Genomic DNA, 10,061 nt, shown 5'->3' with positions numbered 1-10,061 from the left:
GCTTCCCCAATGTCTTCTTCTGGGAAGGTTGAGGGTAACATCCCTCATTTCCACAGTGCATTGGAGCTCCTTGAAGTAAATTAGAATTCATATTAGGTAGAAAATCCAGTGTTAGATAGAAAACACTGGCAAGGTGGCCAAGAGGCCACCGAGGGAGGTGTCCGTGGCTGAGATGAGGCCCCCAGTGTCTCAGGCCAGCCCCTGAGTCCTGCTGATTGCTGGAAGGGGAGAGGGCACGCGTGAAGGGGATGGGGGCAGGGGCTCCGATGAGAACCCACACTGATCACCACACTTGGACAATCCACAAGCGGGGAGGCCTACAACACACGTGCATTCCCGACTCCAGAGGCCCCAGCGTGTATGAATTAGATGTTTCGTGACTGGGCCAGGGCCTCAGGGGAGGCTCTGGGGTGCCCCAGCACGTATGTACGTGGGAGCAGGTCGGTCTCCTTTTTCTTTTACATTTGCTGCCCTTTATCCCATCCCAGCCTTGCCTGCCAGCTGCCTCCTCATTAATGATTTAGGGTGAGAGTGGGTGTGTGATCACCTTGTATCTGTTTGAGAGTTTTGAAAACATGATCTTCTCAGTGGCAGGAGCAAGGGAGGGAGAAGCCAGACGGGTGGAGGGGACTGGCCTGCTGGGGCCCCCTTCCTCATTTCAGATCAGCTTGCGAGGGGGGGGGGGAGGGCTGTTGATACGGTGCCTGTTTACTCTTTTGTCAAAATGAAAACACAGGACCAGGCCAGTCCCCCCTTGCCTCCCTGTGGGCTTTCCCCTGTGTTTCAAACGGAAATGGTTAATAGTTTTGGAATATTTGTTCATGTGTGTGTTTATTCATGCCTGGATTACAAAAACAGTAGGCTGGGGGGCAGGGCAGGGGTCGAGGGAGTGGGCTTGCAGGATTCACCCTGTCTCCATCCCGCATAGGCCTCCCAGCTTCTCTGACCCATTCTCTAGACGTCTGTTAGAGCTGGGACCGGAGGACCGATCCAACAGGCCGCCCCCTGCCCCTCCAAGCTGGAGCCCCGCCCCTGCCCCAGCTGGGTGGCCTGGAGCCTGGCCTGGCCCACAGGGAGGTCGGACCACAGGGAGCTCGGAGGCAGGACTGAAACGGCTTACTCTGGCCTGATGATACTCGCATCAGAGCGTGCCTCCTGCCCTGTGGTGGGGTCACGCTCCCCAGCCCCAAGGCTTCTTGCCCACCGTCCTCTTTAGTTAGGGGAGGAACCGCAGGCCTCTTCCTCCCCTTCCCCTGCCAGGCCCTGCCCAGCCTCCAGCCCCTAGGGGAAACCCTGTCCCTGCAAGGTCCTTCCCCTGAATTGTCGCGGTCACCTCTCAAGGGTCGTCTCATCCCGGACCCCTCCCCCCCTTCCCAGATGCAGCCGCCAGAGAAACCCTGCGTCTCCCCAGGGCCTGCCCTGAGCCGGAGCTGTCTCTTCACCCCAGGCAGCCTGACCATGCATTGGCCACCTCCCTGCACACTTCCCTGTTGTAACTTTTTAATCGTCCGCTAGGAAATACTTTCATTTCCTTTTCCCAAATAGAGGTGGAGTGAGCTGCCTGAGCCTCTCGGCCCGTAGGAGGACCCACCCCGCCTGACCCAGGCCGCTCCACCTTGCTGCAGAGGGGTGGACGGTGAAGCCAGTCCTCCAGAGGCTCAGGGAGCAGTTAGCCCCGGACTCAGTCGCCGCGCGCGCGCCCGCCACTCGCCCTCGGCCCCACGACTCAACAGCAGCCCCAAAGCGGAAGGACCCAGCGTCGGCCGGGAGTGGTTAACGCAACGTGTGTCCACCGTGCACGCGCACATCCGCAGATGACCGTGTCCGTGGCGCACGCACCCGTTACCCAGGTGTGTCCGCCGCGCACGCGCACGTCCCTCGGCCGCCAGCAGGAGCGAGGCGCCCGCCCCCGCCGCCCCGCGGACGGACCCCGAACGCACGACGCCCAGGGAGGGAACCCGACACGAGAGGCCACGCGGGGTGTGAGTCCGCCGGCGTGAAACGTCCAGAACAGGCCCATCCACGGACGCGAAGGGGGCGGGGGGAGGCAAGGGGATGAGGGGCAGGGGGCCTGTGTCCTGGTGATGAAATAAATATTCTCAGACTGGCTGTGGTGCTGGCTGCACAGCTCGTAAGGGCTGAGCGGCAAGGGCGTGAGTCGCGTCCAATAAAGATAAAGCCACTTGTAAGAACTCACTCCCACGAAGCTGGCAGCGCCATCCGCCGGCGAGGGCAGGGTGGGGAGCGCGCGAACGGCCGCCGGCGGAGGGGTGCGGTGCGGCCACTTTGGGAAACGGCCTGCGGCTTCTTACAAAGTTGCCTGTGGGCCTTCCCGGAAGGGCAGGTGCTCCCGCGTGCTCACCCAGGAGAGCGGCGTAGAGGTCGTTCCCAGAAGCGTTGACGAGAGTCTCCATAGCGGCTCTTCGGAAATGGCGCCGGGACGCCGGAGGGACGCAGGCTGCTCGCCAGGCCTGGGACGGGCCGGGCCCGCGGCGGGCGGTGGCGCTGCTTGACCTCCTGGTGTGTTACAGAACCGCCCCGGGACGCGGAGCCGCCAGGCTGTCCCAGGCATTTTGGGGAGCGGGCCTGTGATCGCAGGCGGGTGAAGTTCAGGCCGGGGTGTCACTCCCTGGCGACTGGGGCGCTCTGGGGGCTCCCGGGCTGAGCGGGGGGGGGGGGCGCTGGGGCCCTCGGGGGGCTCACAGGCTGAGCAGGGCATAAAAGGCTTTGCGATGGGGACGCCGCTGTCTGTAAGTTACAGCTCCGTGGACATCCGACTTGGGAAGGCTATTGGTTGTCATTATTGGCGCGCTAGTGGCGTGCAGCGTGCTCACAAGGCCTGGCGTGCGGAGCTCTGAAGCGGCCGAGCCTCGCTCACCTCGCCGCGTCCGCACCTCACCCGGTCTCCTGCGTTCCGGTTCAGACACCCCTTACCTGGCCCATATCATCGATTCGTTAACATCCACGTCCCGGGCGACAGCGCCTTGGAACAAAGCACATTCGACACACGCGTCTTCTCCCAAAGGCACGTCACAGCCTTCCGGTGGTCGGGAACGCTCGGGGGGCCCGTTTAAAGCTGAATCACCCAGAAAAAGCACCAACATGCAAAACACACGCACTAAAGAAGCCTCCGAAAGGGCGCTTCTCTCCGAGCAGAGCTGAAACGGGAGGGCCGGGTGTTGCCGTCCGAGACCCGCGGTTTTGCCGGCCTGGGTGTGCCCGCGAGGGGCCACGACAGCGCCGGGAGGGTCAGTTCAGGATACATTTGACAAATCCACGGGGAGATTTTACACATAGGTTTACAAACAAAGACAAATAAACGTTAGCGAGTAGGTGAATTGGTAAATCCAGACTCTTATAGCAAGGATCCAGCAAAATTTGAATCTACGCCCCCCCCCCCGATAACGTGGCCGCTGGTCCCACGTGGCTAAGTTTACGTTAATCACGAAGACGTGAAACGAACGGTTTCGAGTCCACCACGCTCCCTGCGCACCTGGCGGCTCCACAGTCGCAAGGTGAGGAGGCCGTGTCCGCCGTGGTGGGAAGTGCCCGCGCAGGCAGCTGAGGGACAGCTGTTTGTGGCCATTTGCGGGACCAGGGGCCCACCTGCCTGCATCACCTGCCGGCTGCGTGTTCTCGGGCCTCCGCGCGTGTGGCTGCGCTGGGTACAGGGGGGTCATCCCGCTGCTGGTAGATGGGTGTGCGTGCGTGCGTGTGTGTGTGTGTCGGGACCCGTGGAGGGGAAGAGCGGGCCCTGCGGGTGGACGGGGCTGAGGAGCAGCGCTGCTGGGAGTGTGTTAGGTGTCGTTCCAAAGGGGTGACTACAAGGAACAGCATCAGGGGCAGAGGGAACAGCAACCTTGGGCTGACAGTCTGAGGGACAGGGTAAGCGCGGTCTGGGCTGGACAGGGTTCGGGGTGGGCGGCCGCACAACAAGGAGGGAAGCACGCAGACCCTAGCCAGCAAGACTCTGGGGTGCAGGCAGCGCGCCCCTGGCTGGGGGCGGGCGGCCGCCGGAGGTCATGTGCAGGGTGAGCCCGGAAAACGCACAGCAGCACGGGGAATCGGTGGGAGGGGGGGTGTGTGTGGAGAAAGTGCAGCAAGCTGCCAGGGGCCGCTGACCTGTGATTCCTCATTCCGGGCGGTTTTCTCGGTAGTGGCTTTGGTGACGTAATTTATACGCCATGATTCACCGACATATGTTGTACCACTCAGTGGTTTTTAGTACATTCACAGGGTCCTACAATTCCAGAACATTCCATCTCCCCAAAAGCAACCCCATCCCCATCCCCATCAGCCATCACCTCCACCCCCCAGCCCCTCCCTTGGCCCCCACGAGCCCCCTTCCCGTCCGTGGGTGAGCCCGTTCTGGACGTTTCACGCAGGCGGACTCACACGCCGTGTGCCCTCTCGTGTCTGGTTCCCTCCCTCAGTGTCGTGTGTTCAGGGTGCGTCCACGGGGCGGCGGGTGTGAGCGCCTCGCTCCTGCTCGTGGCCGAGGGGTGTGGACATGTCGTGTGTGTCCGCTCACCCACTGAAGTTTCCACCCTTGGCTGCCATGGACGTGCGCCCCCGTCTCTCCCGCGTGGGCTCTGCACGTTCCCCGGGGGGGCTGCAGCATAAACAAGCTGTTTCTGTCCCGGCTTTAGAGGCGTCAGGTATGAGATCACAGCACTGGCAGGGTCAGGGTGACCCTCGTGACCTTGTCATAACTTGATCACCTGTGTAAAGACCCTGTGTCCCATCTGGTCCCCCCAGCATTCCTGTTTTGGGGGTGACTTTCTGCTCGGCCGCCCCGTCTGCATTCCCGCCACTGCAGTCAAAGGCCACTGTCCGTCCACAGATGCTCCACACCGTCTTTACTGTTGCGATCCCTCGGCCTCCCGTGTCCTCGTTCTGTCCCCGACCCCACCGGGACACCGCGCGCGTGAATCGGGTTCTCCCTCTCCTTAGCCCCCGCTGGGCTGAGACGCTTTCTCCACCTCTTCTCCGGGCAGGCGGTCAGCAGGAGGACTGGACAGGCTTCCTGCAGGATGTCCCCTCCCCTCCCCTCCCCCCCCGGGTTCGTCCCACGATGGCTCTGAGCGAAGTGTCTGGCTCAGGCCGTCACACCTGGGGCCCCCGCTGCCCACGAGGTTCCTCACCGCTGACGTTGACCTTGGTCTCCGGCCGGGTGTGCCGGTCGGGCTCCACACGGTCCTGGTGGGCAGGGGTCGCCGTGTGCAGCCCACGCAGGGCTATGGTCCCCCTGAGCACCCACCTCATCGGGGCTCCTCCCCACCTGCCCATCCTACTGCTGGTGACCGTTTTCCCTTTAGGAAGCAGGGCCACCCCTCAGGGCCCCTTGGGGCTGCCAGCTTCATGGGCTCAGGGGCTGTTGTCACTCTGACCAGGCTTGGTTGGCGCCCTCTGGGAAGGCCACCCTCAGATGCGGTCCCAGAGAGGTTTTAGCCAGGACACACAGCAACCCCCACCCCTACCCAGCCCCCACCCCAGGCAGCCTGCAGGGGTCCGTGCTCCATGCTGTTTCATAGGGAGCGGGCGGCCAGCTTCTGTGGCCCAGCCTCTCCTGGCGTTATCTGCCAGACTCGGGCTCGGTCACCTCTGACCCCAGCTGCCCCGGGATGGGACAGAGTCCGTAGGAGGTCCTGGTGGGCAGGGGTCGCCGTGTGCAGCCCACGCAGAAGGGTAGGCCAGGGGCCTTTCTGTCAAGGTGCTGGCGGTGGGGACACAGGCCTCTGCCGGGCACTGGGCCTCAGGAAGGTGGACAACAGACACAGACCGAGGGCAGCACACATCACACAGGGCAGCCTGTGTGACAGGCCCCCACAGGAAGTGGCTGCCGGAGACAGAAAGGCAGGAAGGGGAGGCCACATCTAGTCTGGGGGCTCAGGCCACGAGTGCACAGGAGGGAACCCCAAAGGCCTGCGTTGGGTTAGATCGTGGTCCCCAAGCAGCGTGCCCACATCCTGACCTCTGGCAGCCAGGAACGCAGCCGTATTTGCAAGTAGGGTCTCCACGGACGTGATACGTTGAAATGAGGTCATGGTGGAGCAGGGCGGCCCTGATGCAATGGCTCACGTCCTTGTAAGAGGGAAATGCGGGCAGGGACGCAGGGAGAAGCTGTGTGACGACTGATGACGGGTGGGGGATGGGGGGAACGTGGCCACGAACCCCGGGGCACCAAGGTCTCCGGCAACACCAGGCAGACTCCCCCACGGCCTCCAGAAGGAGCCACCCCGCCAGGCCCCACGCAGGGGGAATACTTGAGTGTCGTTCTCTGGAAACCCGGACCGACTGTGGTCCTTGGTGACACGGCCACAGGAAACCTGTCTTGCCTGCGATCCTGGGGGGCTGGGCGGGCGGAGTGACGGCTGTGAAGTGATGGGGCAGCTCGCTTCCGCGGTCCTGCAAAATTCATGAACAGGAAGATGTCTCGATTATGAGGAGGGAACGTGAGCCGGGCTGTAAGCGATCCCGTGGCCACCTGTTCACCTGCCACCTGCCTGTCCACAGGGTCACGGGCACGAGGGGACCGCAGCCCCCACCGCCCCCTCCCCAGTGAGGAGCCCCCAGACTCAGCCGTGTGGCAGACCCAGAAGAGCCCAACTGATGTCAGCTGGCCGGTGTTGGGGACGCCTGTGGGTGTCACCCTGGGAGCTCCTGGCGGGGAGGGGTGGATACCGCTCAGCCCCACAGTGCCCAAGACGCCCCCCCCCCCCCGCCCTGAGAACGACCTGCCCCCAGCGTCCTCTGCAGTCATGCTCCCCAGAGGTTGGGCCTCCACATTTTGGGAGACATGGGAAGCCAGTTCTGGAAGGATCCAGGCACAGAGGACGCTGGGACTCCAGGACAGAAGGCAGACTAGCCTCAGGTTTCATAACAGGCACCATGTGAAACCCAGACTGGGAGCCTCTTGCTGGAGGCACCGCGGCATTAATAGTTTATGGTGGGAAACAGATACATGATCCCTGTGGGCAGCACCGGCTCCAGCGGCCTGAGGGCCACCTGCCCGGGCGAGGCCCCCGACAACCCACCCTGGGCCCAGGGCAAGGCCCGTCCGCGCGTTGGGCTGAACGCACTAGAAGGTGGCCAATGCAGAGGCCACCCCTTCTGGGCCTCGAGACACCGTGTCCCCTGTTATTGCCGTTTGGGTGGGCCAAGGTGTGGGGGCTGCGTGGGTGCTCAACCAGAGGGGTTTGGGCGAAGGCCTGTCACGCACCTGCAGGGGCTTCTGCTCCTGGCTGCCTGGTGGCCGGGGGGGGGGGGGGTGGGGGGGGGGGTGGGGGTGGGGGCAGCCGCTGGCTCCAAATTCCTCAGCGGCTTTGATGCGTGTTTCTGCACAGCAGTTGGATGAATGACCAACAAGCACACGAAGACGCGCTCAGCCGTCAGGGAAATGCTAACTGAACCCACAGTGAGCTGGCGCCTCAGACCCTCAGACCCACGAGGGCAGAGGACGAGTGTGGGCCAGGCTGTGGAGGCCGGAGCCCTCCTGGCGGGAAGTGAAGCGCTGCGGCCACCGTGGAAAACAGTGGCTGTTCCTCCAGAGGTAAACCTGGAGTCACCAAACGCCCCAGACACAAAGGGCGTGAGCGTCCACGTGTGTGAAGCTTCCAGAACAGGCTCATCCACAGATGGGCAGGGGGCTGCTGGGGACGGCGGCTTCTTCTCGTTCCTGAGACTTTTTGTCCATGTTTTTTCTTACTGAGCTTAAAATTTATGCATGTCAAATTCTCACTGTACACAGTTAGCCGCCTAGAAGAAAACGAGAAACCAGCCGTGACAGCCCCCAAGCCAGTGAGACCTGCCTTTAGCCTCAGAGGCCTTCCGGCCAGAACGAGTCCTGTATCTGCTCGTCTCGAATGGGGGATGCGCGCACACGCAGACGCAGGCGTGCGCCTCACCCGCCTGTCCCGTGTACCGCGTGCGTGTCGATTCACACGCGTAATTGGGATCCCACTCCGTGTGTGCAGAGCGCTGGCCAAAAATGACTGCATACGGTTGAGGGTGGCCCATCATCACCCCCAAGCGTTACAGGCCCGTGGGTTTCAAGTGGCCCTCCAGCCTTCTGTGCCCATGTTACCTGGACACATTAAAGCCCACCCGGGGGGGGGGGGTTAGCGTCCAACGTTGGCTCACGTCATGATCTCACGGTTCCGGGGCTCAAGCCCCGCGTCGGGCTCCGTGCTGACAGCTCGGAGCCTGGAGCCTGCTTCGGATTCGGTGTCTCCCTCTCTCTCTGCCACTCGTCTACTTGCACTCTCTCTCTCTCTCTCTCAAAAATGAATAAACATTAAACAATTTTTTTAAATAAATAAATAAAACAAAATAAAATAAAACCGACCTCAGCCCCCAGGCTCAGGTAGAAAATGCTCAAACATCGACCTGCCGCAGAGCAGGGGGTGCGCATCCTGGCAGTCAGCCTGGAGGTGACCGCTGCTGGTGTTTGGATGTTATCACATGGAGCAGGTTTTAAAAATTGTATTGTGTAGCTTTATTCTGTCTTGGCCAAAGTGAAACCCGTTTCTCCCTTCCCTTCATTTGGTTTCTGGATGATCCTAAAATTCCTCCTGAAACCACTTTTTTAAAGGGTATTATGGCAAAATGCACATATCATAACATGTATCCTTTTTACAATTTCCAAGTGCACAGCTCAGCGGCACTGAGCACACTCACGGTCCCGCAACCATCCCCACCATCTGTCTCCAGAACTTTCCATGTCCCCAAACTGGGGCTCTGGAAAAAACACCATCTTTTTTTAAAATTATTTTTTAATGTTTATTCATTAAAAAAAATTATTTTTAATGTTTATTTTTGAAAGAGAGAGAGAGCATGAGCAGGGGAGGGGCAGAGAGAGAGGGAAACACAGAATCCGAAACAGGCTCCAGGCTCTGAGCTGTCAGCACAGAGCCTGACATGGGGCTTGAACCCACAAACCGTGTGATCGGGACCTGAGCCGAAGTTGAATGCTTAGCCGACTGAGCCACCCAGGCGCCCCAATGTTTATTCATTTTCAGAGAGAAGAGAAGAGAGAAGAGAGAGAGAGAGAGAGAGACAGAACGAGTGGGGGAGGGAGCAGAGAGAGGGGAAGACACAGAATCCGAAGCAGGGTCCAGGCTCTGAGCTGTCAGCACAGAGCCCGACATGGGGCTCGAACCCACGAACCACGAGATCATGACCTGAGCCGAAGTCGGATGCTTAACCGACTCAGTTTAAGCTGAGCCTGCCAGGCGCCCCGGGGAAACACCATCTTTAACTCGCACCGGTCATGGCTTCTGATGGTCGCACCTCTTCCTCCTGGTCTACCTGCCGCACGGGAGCCCGCCACCGCCCTCGTCCCGCTGGCGGGGCGCCTCTTGCCCTGGCCCCTCACACTCACCGGCTGGCCTGGCTTCTCGTCACTCGCCGACGACTTACTAGCGGCCACAGGCCGCGGTCAGCCCTGAACCCAGGCGCTGCTCAGCACACACACGTTTCTGGCTGGCCCGGGCCCCACATTCGACAGGGGCCGTTACCCTCCCCAAGCACAGCTGGCCTGGGACCTGCCGCCTGTCCTGTCTGGTTCTGGGACCACCGGCCCCTCCCTTCAACCAGCCCAATGGCCAAGAGCCTTCCCGTCTGAACCACAAAGCTCAGCAAACAAGAAGAAGAAAAGCCCAGAGGGACTGAGGTGACCGTCTTTCTTTCCCTAAAGTCCAATATCCTTTTTTTTCTTTAATGTTTATTTATTTTTGAGAGAGAGAGAGGGAGAGAGAGAGAGAGAGAGAGAGAGGGAGAGAGGGAATCCCAAGCAGGCTCCACACTGTCAGCACTGAGCCCGACGTGGGGCTCGGACTCACGAACCCTGATCTATTAACCTGAGCTGAAGGTGGACGCATAACTGACCGAGCCACCCAGGTGCCCCCGATGTCCTTGTTTTTTTCAAAAGCAAGCTACGTTTTGTCTTGCCCCTCCCCCCAAGCTTCTCTGACCACCAGGGCTTAACATTCCCAGACATTCTCCTGGCGGAAAATTCTAAACTCAGGTGGGAAGAACAGGCCTGGTTGGCTTCTTGTTTT

The sequence above is a fragment of the Lynx canadensis genome, chromosome A2 (genome assembly GCF_007474595.2).
Source record: "Lynx canadensis isolate LIC74 chromosome A2, mLynCan4.pri.v2, whole genome shotgun sequence".
Taxonomy (NCBI): Eukaryota; Metazoa; Chordata; class Mammalia; order Carnivora; family Felidae; genus Lynx; species Lynx canadensis.
The sequence above is the reverse complement of the archived record's forward strand: the minus strand, read 5'-3'. Positions refer to the sequence as shown.